Below are 11,447 nucleotides of genomic sequence, written 5' to 3' on the forward strand. Positions count from 1 at the left end.
CAAAAGAATGGAAATCATAACAGTCTGTCAGACCACAGTGCAATCAAGTTAGAACGCAGAATTCAGAAACTAACTCAGAACCGCACAGCTTCACGGAAATTGAACAACTTGCTCTTAAATGTTGACTGGATAAACAATGAAATGAAGGCAGAAATAAAGATGTTCTTCAAAACCAACGAGAATGAAGACACAACATACCAGAATCTCTGGGACACATTTAAAGCAGTCTCTAGAGGAAAATATATACCAATAAGTGCCCACATGAAAAGCAAGGAGAGATCTAAAATTGACACCCTATCATCAAAACTGAAAGAGCTAGAGGAGCAAGATAAAAAAAAAAAATCAAAACCTAGTAGAAAACAAGAAATAACTAAGATCAGAGCAGAACTGAAGGAGATAGACACAAAAAAACCCTTCAAAAAAATCAATAAATCCAGGTGCTGGTTTTTCAAAAAGATCAAGAAAATAGACAAACCACTAGCCAGATTAATAAAAAAGAAAAGAGAGAATAACCAAATAGATGCAATAAAAAACGATAAAGGGGATATCACCACAGATTCCACAGAAATTCAAACCATCATCAGAGATTATTACAAACAACTCTATGCACATAAACTAGTAAACCTGGAAGAAATGGATAAATTCCTGGACACTTGCCTCCTGCCAAGCCTAAACCAGGAAGAAGTCGAAACCCTGAATAGACCAATAACAAGGTCTGAAGTTGAGGCAGCAATTAAGAGCCTACCACCCAAAAAAAGCCCAGGTCCAGATGGGTTCACAGCCAAATTCTACCAGACATACAAAGAAGAGCTGGTACCATTCCTTCTGAAACTATTCCAAATAACCCAAAAAGAGGGAATCCTTCCCAAATCATTTTATGAGACCAACATCATCCTGATACCAAAACCCAGCAGAGACTCAACAAGAAAAGAAAACTTCAGGCCAATATCCATTATGAACATAGAAGCAAAAATCTTCAATAAAATACTGACAAGCCGATTGCAACAGCACATCAAAAAGCTTATCCACCATGATCAAGTAGGATTCATCCTGGGGATGCAAGGCTGGTTCAACATACGCAAGTCTACAAACGTAATTCACCACATAAACAGAACAAAAGACAAAAACCACATGATTATCTCAATTGATGCAGATTAGGCCTTTGACAAAATTCAACAGCCCTTTATGTTAAAAACCCTCAACAAACTAGGTATTGACAGAATGTATCTCAAAATAATCAAAGCTATTTATGAGAAACCAACAGCCAATATCAACTGAATGGGCAAAAACTGGAAGCATTCCCCTTGAAATCTGGCACTAGACAAGAATGCCCTCTCTCACCACTTCTATTCGATATAGTACTGGAAGTTCTAGCCAGAGCAATCACGCAAGAAAAAGAAATAAAGGGTATTCAAATAGGAAAGGAGGAATTCAAATTGTCTCTGTTTGCAGACGACATGATTGTGTATCTAGAAGACCCCATCGTCTCAGCCCAAAATCTTCTCAAACTGATAAGCAACTTCAGCAAAGTCTCAGGATACAAAATCAATGTGCAAAAATCACAAGCATTCCTATACACCAATAACAGACTTAAAGAGAGCCAAATCAAGAACAAACTTCCATTCACAATCACCACAAAGAGAATAAAATACCTAGGAATACAACTAACAAGGAACGTAAAGGACCACTTCAAGGAGAACTACAAGCCACTGCTCAACGAAATAAGAGAGGACACAAACAGATGGAGAAACATTCCATGTTCATGGTTAGGAAGAATCAATATTGTGAAAATGGCCATACTGTCCAAAAGTAATTTATAGATTCAACGCTATCCCCATCAAGCTACCAATGACCTTCTTCACAGAACTGGAAAAAACCACCTTAAACTTCATATGGAACCAAAAGACAGCTGTCATAGCCAAGTCAATTCTAAACAAAAAGAACAAAGTGGGAGGCATCACACTACCGGACTTCAAACTATACTACAAGGCTACAGTAATCAAAACAGCATGGTACTCGTACTAAAACAGATATATAGACCAATGGAACAGAACAGAGGCCTCGGAGGCAACACAACATATCTACAACCATCTGATCTTTGACAAACCAGACAAAAACAAGCAATGGGGAAAGGATTCCCTGTTTAATAAATGGTGTTGGGAAAACTGGCTAGCCATGTGCAGAAAGCAGAAACAGGACCCCTTCCTGACACCTTACACTAAAATTAACTCCAGATGGATTAAAGACTTAAACATAAGACCTAACACCATAAAAACTCTAGAAGAAAATCTAGGCAAAACCATTCAGGACATAGACGTAGGCAAGGATTTCATGACCAAAACACCAAAAGCCTTGGCAACAAAAGCCAAATAGACAAATGAGACCTAATCAAACTCCACAGCTTATGCACAGCAAAAGAAGCAATCATCAGAGTGAATCGGCAACCAACAGATTGGGAAAAAAATTTTGCAGTTTACCCATCTGACAAAGGGCCGATATCCAGAATTTACAAAGAACTAACACAGATTTACAAGAAAAAAACTAACAAGCCCTTTCAAAAGTGGGCAAAGGATATGAACAGTCACTTTACAAAAGAAGACATACATGAGGCCAACAAACATATGAAAAAATGCTCATCACTGGTCATCAGAGAAATGCAAATCAAAGCTACATTGAGATACCACCTCACGCCAGTTAGAATGGCGATCATTAAAAAATCTGGAGACAACAGATGCTGGAGAGGATGTGGAGAAATAGGAACACTTTTACACTGTTGGTGGGAGTGTAAATTAGTTCAACCATTGTGGAAGACAGTGTGGTGATTCCTCAAGGACCTAGAAATAGAAATTCCATTTGACCCAGCAATCCCATTACTGGGTATATATCCAAAGGATTATAAATCGTTCTACTATAAAGACACATGCACACGAATGTTCATTGCAGCACAGTTTACAATAGCAAAGACCTGGAACCAACCCAAATGCCCATTGATGATATACTGGACAGGGAAAATGTGGCATATATATACCATGGAATATTATGCAGCCATCAAAAATGATGAGTTCATGTCCTTTGTAGGGACATGGATGAACCTGGAAACCATCATTCTCAGCAAACTGACACAAGAGCAGAAAATCAAACACCGCATGTTCTCAGTCATAGGTGGGTGCTGAACAATGAGAACACATGGACACAGGGAGGGGAACACTACACACTGGGGTCTGTTGGGGGGAAATGGGGGAGGGACAGTGGGGGGTGGGGAGCTGGGGAGAGATAGCATGGGGAGAAATGCCAGATATAGGTGAAGGGGAGGAAGGCAGCAAATCACACTGCCACATGTGTACCTATGCAACAATCTTGCATGTTCTTCACATGTACCCCAAAACCTAAAATGCAATAAAAAAAGAATATTAAAAAAAAAACCAGTAACAGAAAGGTAACTAAAAAATCATGAAATACATAGACTAAACAACACATTTCTAGATAACACATGGGATGAAGAAAAAATACCAAGGGAAATGTAAAAATATTTTGAGCTAAATGAAAATGAAAACACAACTTATCAAAATTTGTGGGATGCAACAAAAGCAGTACTTAGAGGGACGTTTACAGCATGTAGATGTTAGAAAACGAAGCAAGATCTAAAACCAATTACCCTAAGCACCCATCCTAGGAGACTAGAAAAAGAAAAGCAGATTGAATCCAAAGTAAGCAGAAGAAAAGACATCATACAAATTAGAGCAGAAATCAATAAGATTGAAGATAGAAAATCAATAGAGAAAAGCAATGATACCAAAAGCTAGTTATTTGAAAAGACAAAGAAAATTGATAAGTCTGTATCCGGGCTAAGAAAATAAGAGAGAAGAGGGGACATCACTACAAAAATGGTGCAATTCCTTGAAAGACAATCTGCCAAAACTCATATGAAAAGAACTAGCCAATCTAAATAGACCTGTAACTATTGAAGAAATTGAATAAATAATTAACAACTTTTCCAGGCTGAGCATGGTGGCTCATGCCTGTAATTTCAGCACTTTGGGAAGCCAAGGCAGGAGGATCACTTGAAGCCAGAAGTTCAAGACCAGCCTGGGCAACAAGGCGAAACTGCATTTCTTCTAAAAATCCCCCCCAAAATTAGCCACATGTGTTGGCACACATCTGTAATCCCAGTGACTTGGGAGGCTGAGGCAGGAGAACTGCTTGACCTGGGAGGCAGAGGCTACAGTGAGCTGAGATCACAGTACTGCACTCCAGCCTGGGTAACACAGTGAGACTCTGTCTCAAAATTAATTAGTTAATTAACAAGTTTCAAAATCAGCATGAAATATAGATGGGTTTACTAGTGAATTTTGCCTAACATGTAAGGAATAAATTATGCGAATTCTCTGCAATCTTTTTCAGAAGATATAAACAGAGAAAATGTTTCCAAACTCATTCTATGAGGCCAGCATCATTCTACTACCAAAACCAGATAAAGAAAATCACAGACCAATATATCTCATGAACACAGATGCAAAAATCCTCAGCCAAATACCACCAAATCAAATTCCATAATGTAGAAAGATTCACACACCAAGACCACATGGACGTACCCTAGGTGTGCAAATCTGGTTCAACATTTGGAAATCAATAACGTGATCCATCACATCAACATGCTAGGTTGGAAAAATTGCATGACCACATCCAGAGATGCTGAAAAAGCACTTGACAAAAACCCAGCACCCATTCATGATAAAAACTCAGTGAACTAGAAATATAGAACTTCTTCAACTTGCCACAGATCATCTACAATAATAATGTTGAGAAACTCAAAGCTTTCCTACCAAGATCAGGAACAAGGCAAGGATGTCCTCTCTCATGTCTTCTTTTCAGTGTCATACTAGAAGTCCTACCTAATGCAATAAGACAAGAAAAGGAAATTAAAAATATACTGATTGGAAGGTAATAAAACTGTCCACAGATAACATGATTATCTATGTAGAAAATCTGAAAGAACTGATACAAGAAAACCCACAAAACTCTCCTGGAACTAATAAGCAATTATAGCAAGTTTGCAGGATACAAGATTAGCATACCAAAGTCAGTTGCTTTCATATATACTAGCAATGAACAAGGAATTTGAAATTAAAACATAATACAATCACATTGGCCCCCTCAAATGAAATACTTAGGTGTAAATCTAATAAAATATGACAAGATCCATATAAGGAAAACTACAAAACTCTGATCAACAAAGTTAAACAAGAATAAAGAAATAGAGATGAGGAACAAGGCAAGGATGTCCCCTCTTCTTGAGGACACTGCAAGGCTCACTGCAGCCTCTGCCTCCCAGATTCAAGCAATTCAAGAGGTGAGGATGCCTCTCACCTCCTCTTGCTCCATGTTCATGGACAGGAAGATTCAATATTGTCAAGAGTTCATTCTTTGTGATTTGATCTATAGATTCAATGTTATCCTAGTCAAAATTTCAGCAAGTTATTTTGTGGATATCGACCAAACTGATTTTAAAGTTTATGTGGGGAGGAAAAAGACCCAGAATAGCCAGCACAGCTCACTACAAAGAAAGGGTGATACTGGCAAAGGAATAGACAATAAATCAATGGAACAAAATAGAGATCCCACACAGACCCACATAGATACAGTCAACTGATATTTGACAAAGGAGCAAAGGCAATGCAACAGAGGAAGATGGTCTTCTCCAAAAATGGTGCTGAACACCCGAGCATCCATGTGCTAATAAATGAGTCTAGAGTCAGACCTTACACCTTTCACAACAATTAACTCAAAATGGGCCACGGACTTAGATGTAAAACACAAAACTATAAAATTCCTAGAAAATAACATAGGAAGAATTCAGATGAGCAACACCAAACGTATACCTTATGAAATAATTGGCAAGCTGGACTTTCTTAAAATTAAAATTTTTTGCTCCACAAAAGAACACTGTCAAGAGTATAAGAGAAGACAGAGGCTGGGAGAAAACATTTGCAAAAGACACATGTGGTAAAGGGAAAAATACAAGGGCCCTTAAAAGTCAACAACAAAAGCCCAATTTAAAAGTGGATCAAAGACCTCAGCAGACCCCTCACAAGATGGCAGAAACATGTAAGAGAAGATGCCCCTGACCCGAGTAACCAGGGAAATACGAGGCAGCCCTCACACGCCTGCCAGGACAGCCAACCCCCTGCACGCGGCGGCACCCAGTGCTGTGAGAACATGGCACTGCAGGGACACCCCTTCCCTGCTGAGAGCACTGCTACATTGGAGGACAGTTTGGGAGCTTACAAACGTCAACATGGGCTCTGACCCTGTGACCCAGTGTGCACGCACCTTGGAACCTGCCCAGAAGAGCTGAACTCCTTTATCCCCATGGAAACCTGCACACAGGTGTTCACAGCAGCTTCCCTCTCACCCGCCCAAGCTGGGAGAAGCAAGACGCCCGTCAGGAGGTGAGTGAATAGACTGGGGACACCTGGGCAGCGGAGGATTGCTGGGCACTAGAACGAGGAAGGAACCATCAAGGCACGAGAAAGAACATGTGGAAGCAGCTGGAACGCACAGCGTGGAGGGAGCAAAGCCAGCCTCAAAGCCTCCACCCTGCCTGAGTCCACCTGGATGAACTTCTGGGAAAGGCGATACTGCGGCAGTGGTAGAAAGATGACAGGTGGCCCGGGGCTCGAGGAGAGAGACAAACAGGCAGAGCGCAGAGGGTGTTTAGTGGCGAAACTGCTCCATGGGACAGCGCAGGGCAGAAGGCTGCGATCATACATGCGTCCGAACCCACGGAGTGAGCCGCGGTGGGGAGCCCCGTGGAGAGCTCCGGGACCCAGACGGTCATGACACGTCCGTGCGGGTTCATTGCGACTGTCACCAACGTGCATCTCCAGCACGGCGTGTGGAAGGTGGGGAGGCTGTGCCTATGTGGGGGCAGGAGGCGTATGGGAACTCTCTGGACCTTTTTCTCCATGTCTCTGTGACTGTAAAACTACTCTGAAAAAGTAAAAAGTCTTTTAAGAAAAATCAAACATCAAAAAAAAGAGGAACAGGCGATGTGTTTAAGATCACCCAGAACCTGAGTGCCAGCTGGAGTTTAAACCTGCGTGGTGGGTGTGGTCCGAGGGTGAGCTGGTGGGAGGTCGCCCGGCCCAGCTGCAGGCCCTTACTGCCTGGGCTGCCTGGATCGCAGGTGTGGAGTGGGAGCATTTTCATCAGCCCCGGAAGGCAGGATGAGGACCTGCCTGTGGCTTCTGGGGAAGTAGCAGCACCCACTATCCCCAAGACAAATGCCCGCCATTCACCACCTCGTAAGATTGGAGGCGATCTAGACAAAGCATTTAAAACCCATGACTCAGGGAAAGCAGAGGAATTATGGCTGGTTTGAGCCATGGGCCCTCCCTGATGGTATTGTGTCCAAATTCGCAGCCAGGAGACTCAGGCCTCCCCTTACCTCCCCTCCCCTCCGCCCCCCATCCCCACCCCCACCTTGGGAGTCTGTGGATAAAGGTGCAATGTTACCCAGCTACATATTTTTAAATGAGGTGCAGGTAGAAGTTCAAGATGGCCTCGCAGAAGATTCAGACTGGTCTGTGATGAGAAACTGAGGCTGAGCCCGGAAGCGTGGGGAACCCCGTGCTGTCCTTGTGGGAGCAGAGCTCATCAGAAGAGCCAAGGGCTGTGCAGCCCAGAGCAGGAGCAGCTGCCTCTGCCTGAGCACGAGGGGGTCCCACAGGTGCTGGACTCCCTCATCCAGAAACCTGTGAAGAGGCAGAGCCAGGGAGCTGAGAATGTGCCCATTTCCTGTGGGAGGCCACCCTGCCTCCTCCTGAGGAAGTGCCGGTGTGGAGCTGGATGCTTTCATTCAGCTGTGGACTTCACAGGGGTGGGGGTCAGGGCGAGACCTGAAGTCGTGAGCTGGGGTCACCCATGCCCGTGCACTGAGATCAGGTGGCCGCAGTGAACCCAGTGTCGCCTCCATGGCCTGTCATCTTCGGGGCTCCACCGAAGTGAAGAGGTGCTTGTGTCCCAGGGCAGACAGCTCCAGCCCCCAGGAACCCGAGAGGAGGACCCACCAGGTGCTGGGAGAGGGCCGGGAGCTCATATGGGCAAGGTGGGCACCAGGCAGAGGCCTTGAAGAATGGCAGGAACATTGTCCCAAAGCCAGGAAGACACACACCATGTAAGAGAAACTCATTCGGAGAAATGAGAAATCAGTGTCCCTCCCTCGGCACAGATCAGCCAAGATGGCAAGTCGCACCTAGGTGAAAGCCTCAGTGCGGGCCAGGTTTGGGTGACACTGTGGCTGTGACCTTGGCAGCCACGGGCTTCCCCATTGGACTTGGCCGAGAAGCCACTCCCACCCCTTCTGAGCTCGGGGCTCAGACCCTGGAATGGTTGCTGGAGTCACTTCGCACTGGGCCGGTCGAGAGCTATAGGAAAGCACAGCTGTGGGACGCGGGTTCTTCCCAGCCAAACCCACCTCCTGCGGGCAACTCACAGCGCCTCCCGGCCACAGCCCACCTGTCCAGGCTCCCATGTCCTCTCCAAGGCCTTCGTCTCTGAGAACGAGAGCTGCACCTTGTCAGTGGGTTTTGTGGGTCTCAGGACTAGGAATGGCGCTGGGTGCATGAATGGGTGAAGGCCACTGTTCCTGCTGCAGCCCACACCTGCCACCAAGAGAACAGAGCAGCAGCGTGGACAGAGAACCGCTCATTTGCCAAATCATTTAAATCAGACTTTTCACAGCTGAGAATGCCACAGCAAAGCACAATCCACTTTGTTCCAGAAAGAAAAGGGAGAGCAGGGCACCGAGTCAGACCACAGGAACACGAACAGCACCTTCCACACTGTCCTGGAGAGCACCCAGTCAGACCGCGGGAACACAATCAGCACCTTCCACGCTGTCTGGGGACAGCAGGGCAACCAGTCAGACCGCGGGAACATGAGCGGCGCCTTCCACACTGTCCTGGAGAGCACCCAGTCAGACCGCAGGAATACAAGCAGTGCCTTCCACAGTCCCGGGAGGGCGGGGCACGCAGTCAGAACACAGGAACAGAGGCAGCACCTTCCACACTGTCCGGGGAGAGCGGGGCACCCAGTCAGACCGTGGGAACAGGCACGGCACCTTCCACACTGTCCCTGGAGGGCGGAGCACCCAGTCAGACTGCAGGAACAGGAGCGGCACCTTCCACACTGTCTGGAGAGCCCTCTTTACCAGTGAGGTACGTGGCACTTGAGGCCGAGAGGGAGACCGATTCCAGGTGAAAGGACCATTTTTAAAGACTCTCCAGCTGCCGGTCTGTTTCTTCATTAATTTTCTGTAGAAACCCCACTTGTGAGACAGGCAGATCGATGCTGGCCGCTGCCGCCCCCCACACCCACCCATCGTAAACCAGCAAACCTGTGGGGGAGCCGGCAGCCGGGCCTGGGAGGGCGTCGTGGGGGTGCGTGCCACGACCCACCTCCCGGGCCACCACGGAGCTGGGGGTGTATTTTCTGCATTTTTAAAAACCACGGAAGCATTTCTAAGGTCAAAGTGGAAGGGTTCAAATAGCCCGACCAGAGCCCAGAGCAGCCCCGGCACGTCCTCTCCACATTTACAAGGAAAAACCATCTGATTTAAAGTGAGAGACTCCACAGTCACTTCTGTAATTGGCCAGGAATTCACCTCATGAAGGCAGTGTGTTGTTTGAACTATGTCTTATTCTGAAAGAATTTCATTAAAGCAATTATATTTTAATAAATGTGGGAGGTTATGGATGGCACTTCATTTTGTAACAGCCTGTGTGCCTCGGCAGTTAGCCTCGGAAAATGAGCAGGACCCAGCCCATCACTGTGCCTGCGTAATGTTTTCATTACAGGAGTTGCAAATAATCTATTAATCTTCCTCTAAGCACACAGCAACATGCAAGCATTTCTCACCGAAAAGCCAGTTCAATAAAGTCGCTCAAAGTAAACAAAGTGAGACGCGGAGAGGCAGCATGTCAGCATCGGATTTGCGGAGTGAATCAAAGGCCTTTGTGTGTCTGGAGACATCCTTAGCCCTTGGGAGCCAAGAGTGGCAGCACCTGGAGACGGGCAGAGCTGGCCCCACCACTGCACAGGAGCTCTGCCTGTCCGGCCGGGTCGGTCTTTCCAGAACTGTCCGTCTGCCCGGGTCCCACCTGCCACTGCCCCCGCCATCGGAGGAGCCTCAGGGAGCCCCAGTGGGCCCCGTCCCTTGGGAACCAGCTGCTGCCACGGCCCCCAGGGTCACCTCAAGCCCCCTCCCAGAATGAGGGGCTCCCTCAGGAGGAGCACAGGGCAGAGGAGAAACTCCCCAAGCCTTTCAGACAAAAATGTTAGGTCCATTGAACAATTCCAAGTGGCAGACGGAATGGGATGGCCAAATCCAAAGGGGCACCTTGAATCTCATCTTTCATCATCTCCAGCAGAAATGGGCCCCAGACTGGCTTTGCCAAGAATACCACCAACCTGGAGTGATTTTCTTAAGATCTAAACCTTTATCGTCGATTTCCTCAAAACCAAATATTACAGTATTAATGAGACCAGGGCTGAAGGGGTAGAGGTTTACCCAGACCCCTCTGGAGTCTCCGGTTCTGTGGGAGAGACCCTGACTCCCAGGACACGGCAGTGGGCAGAGTGCGGTGGGTGACGGGTGGATGCTGGAGCTGCCATCAAGACAACTGCAGGTGGGAGATCCCTGGGTGACTTGGCCCTGGGTCACGGGTAGAGGGCAGAGGGGCATCTGTGTCTGAGGTCAGGCAGCCTGTGCCAAGGCACCTGTGCTGAGAAGCCTCTGGTCCCTGGAAGACACCTCCCTTCAGACACAGATGGCCCTTTTTGCCTTGACTGCCAGGAAGCTTGGTGTTCAAAAGTAACCGCTCTGAATCCCACAACACCTGCCTTCCACCATCATCTCATCCCTGCTGAGTTGTCTGTTCCTGATTGAGAACAGCATTAAATCCCTTTTGGAAACAAATGGGTAATGAATGTGTGGTGGGAGTTCAAGCCCCCAGCCAACTAGGAGACCCTTCCCCCGCACACAGGGGTCCCTCCACACAGCTCCCAGGCCCCCAGCCAGCTAAAAGACCGTTACCCGCACACAGAGTGTCCCCCTCCACACTTCCAAGGCCCCCATCTCCCTTCTCAGACCCTTCTCCCAGAAATACCTTTCAATGTGGGGACTAAGCTCTGATTTTATCTGGCCCAAATTCCTATCTAAGGTGACTGGGGAGTCAGGCCCTTCACCGTAACTTCTCATCAGATGGGTCTTATTTGGCTCTATATATCATGCCTTTCTTTCCAATCTGAGTCTGGCATAACATTATAAGACAAGAAAAGAAAAATCAAAATATTTAACCCCCTGCAGGGACTGCCCTCCCGAACACAGGCCACACACTCTGCCTCTTGCCCCACGACCTGTGGAGACACAGCACGGGCCAGGCGGT

The sequence above is a fragment of the Sapajus apella genome, unplaced genomic scaffold (assembly GCF_009761245.1).
Source record: "Sapajus apella isolate SASKATOON/1434 unplaced genomic scaffold, GSC_monkey_1.0 scaffold30, whole genome shotgun sequence".
NCBI classification, from domain to species: Eukaryota; Metazoa; Chordata; class Mammalia; order Primates; family Cebidae; genus Sapajus; species Sapajus apella.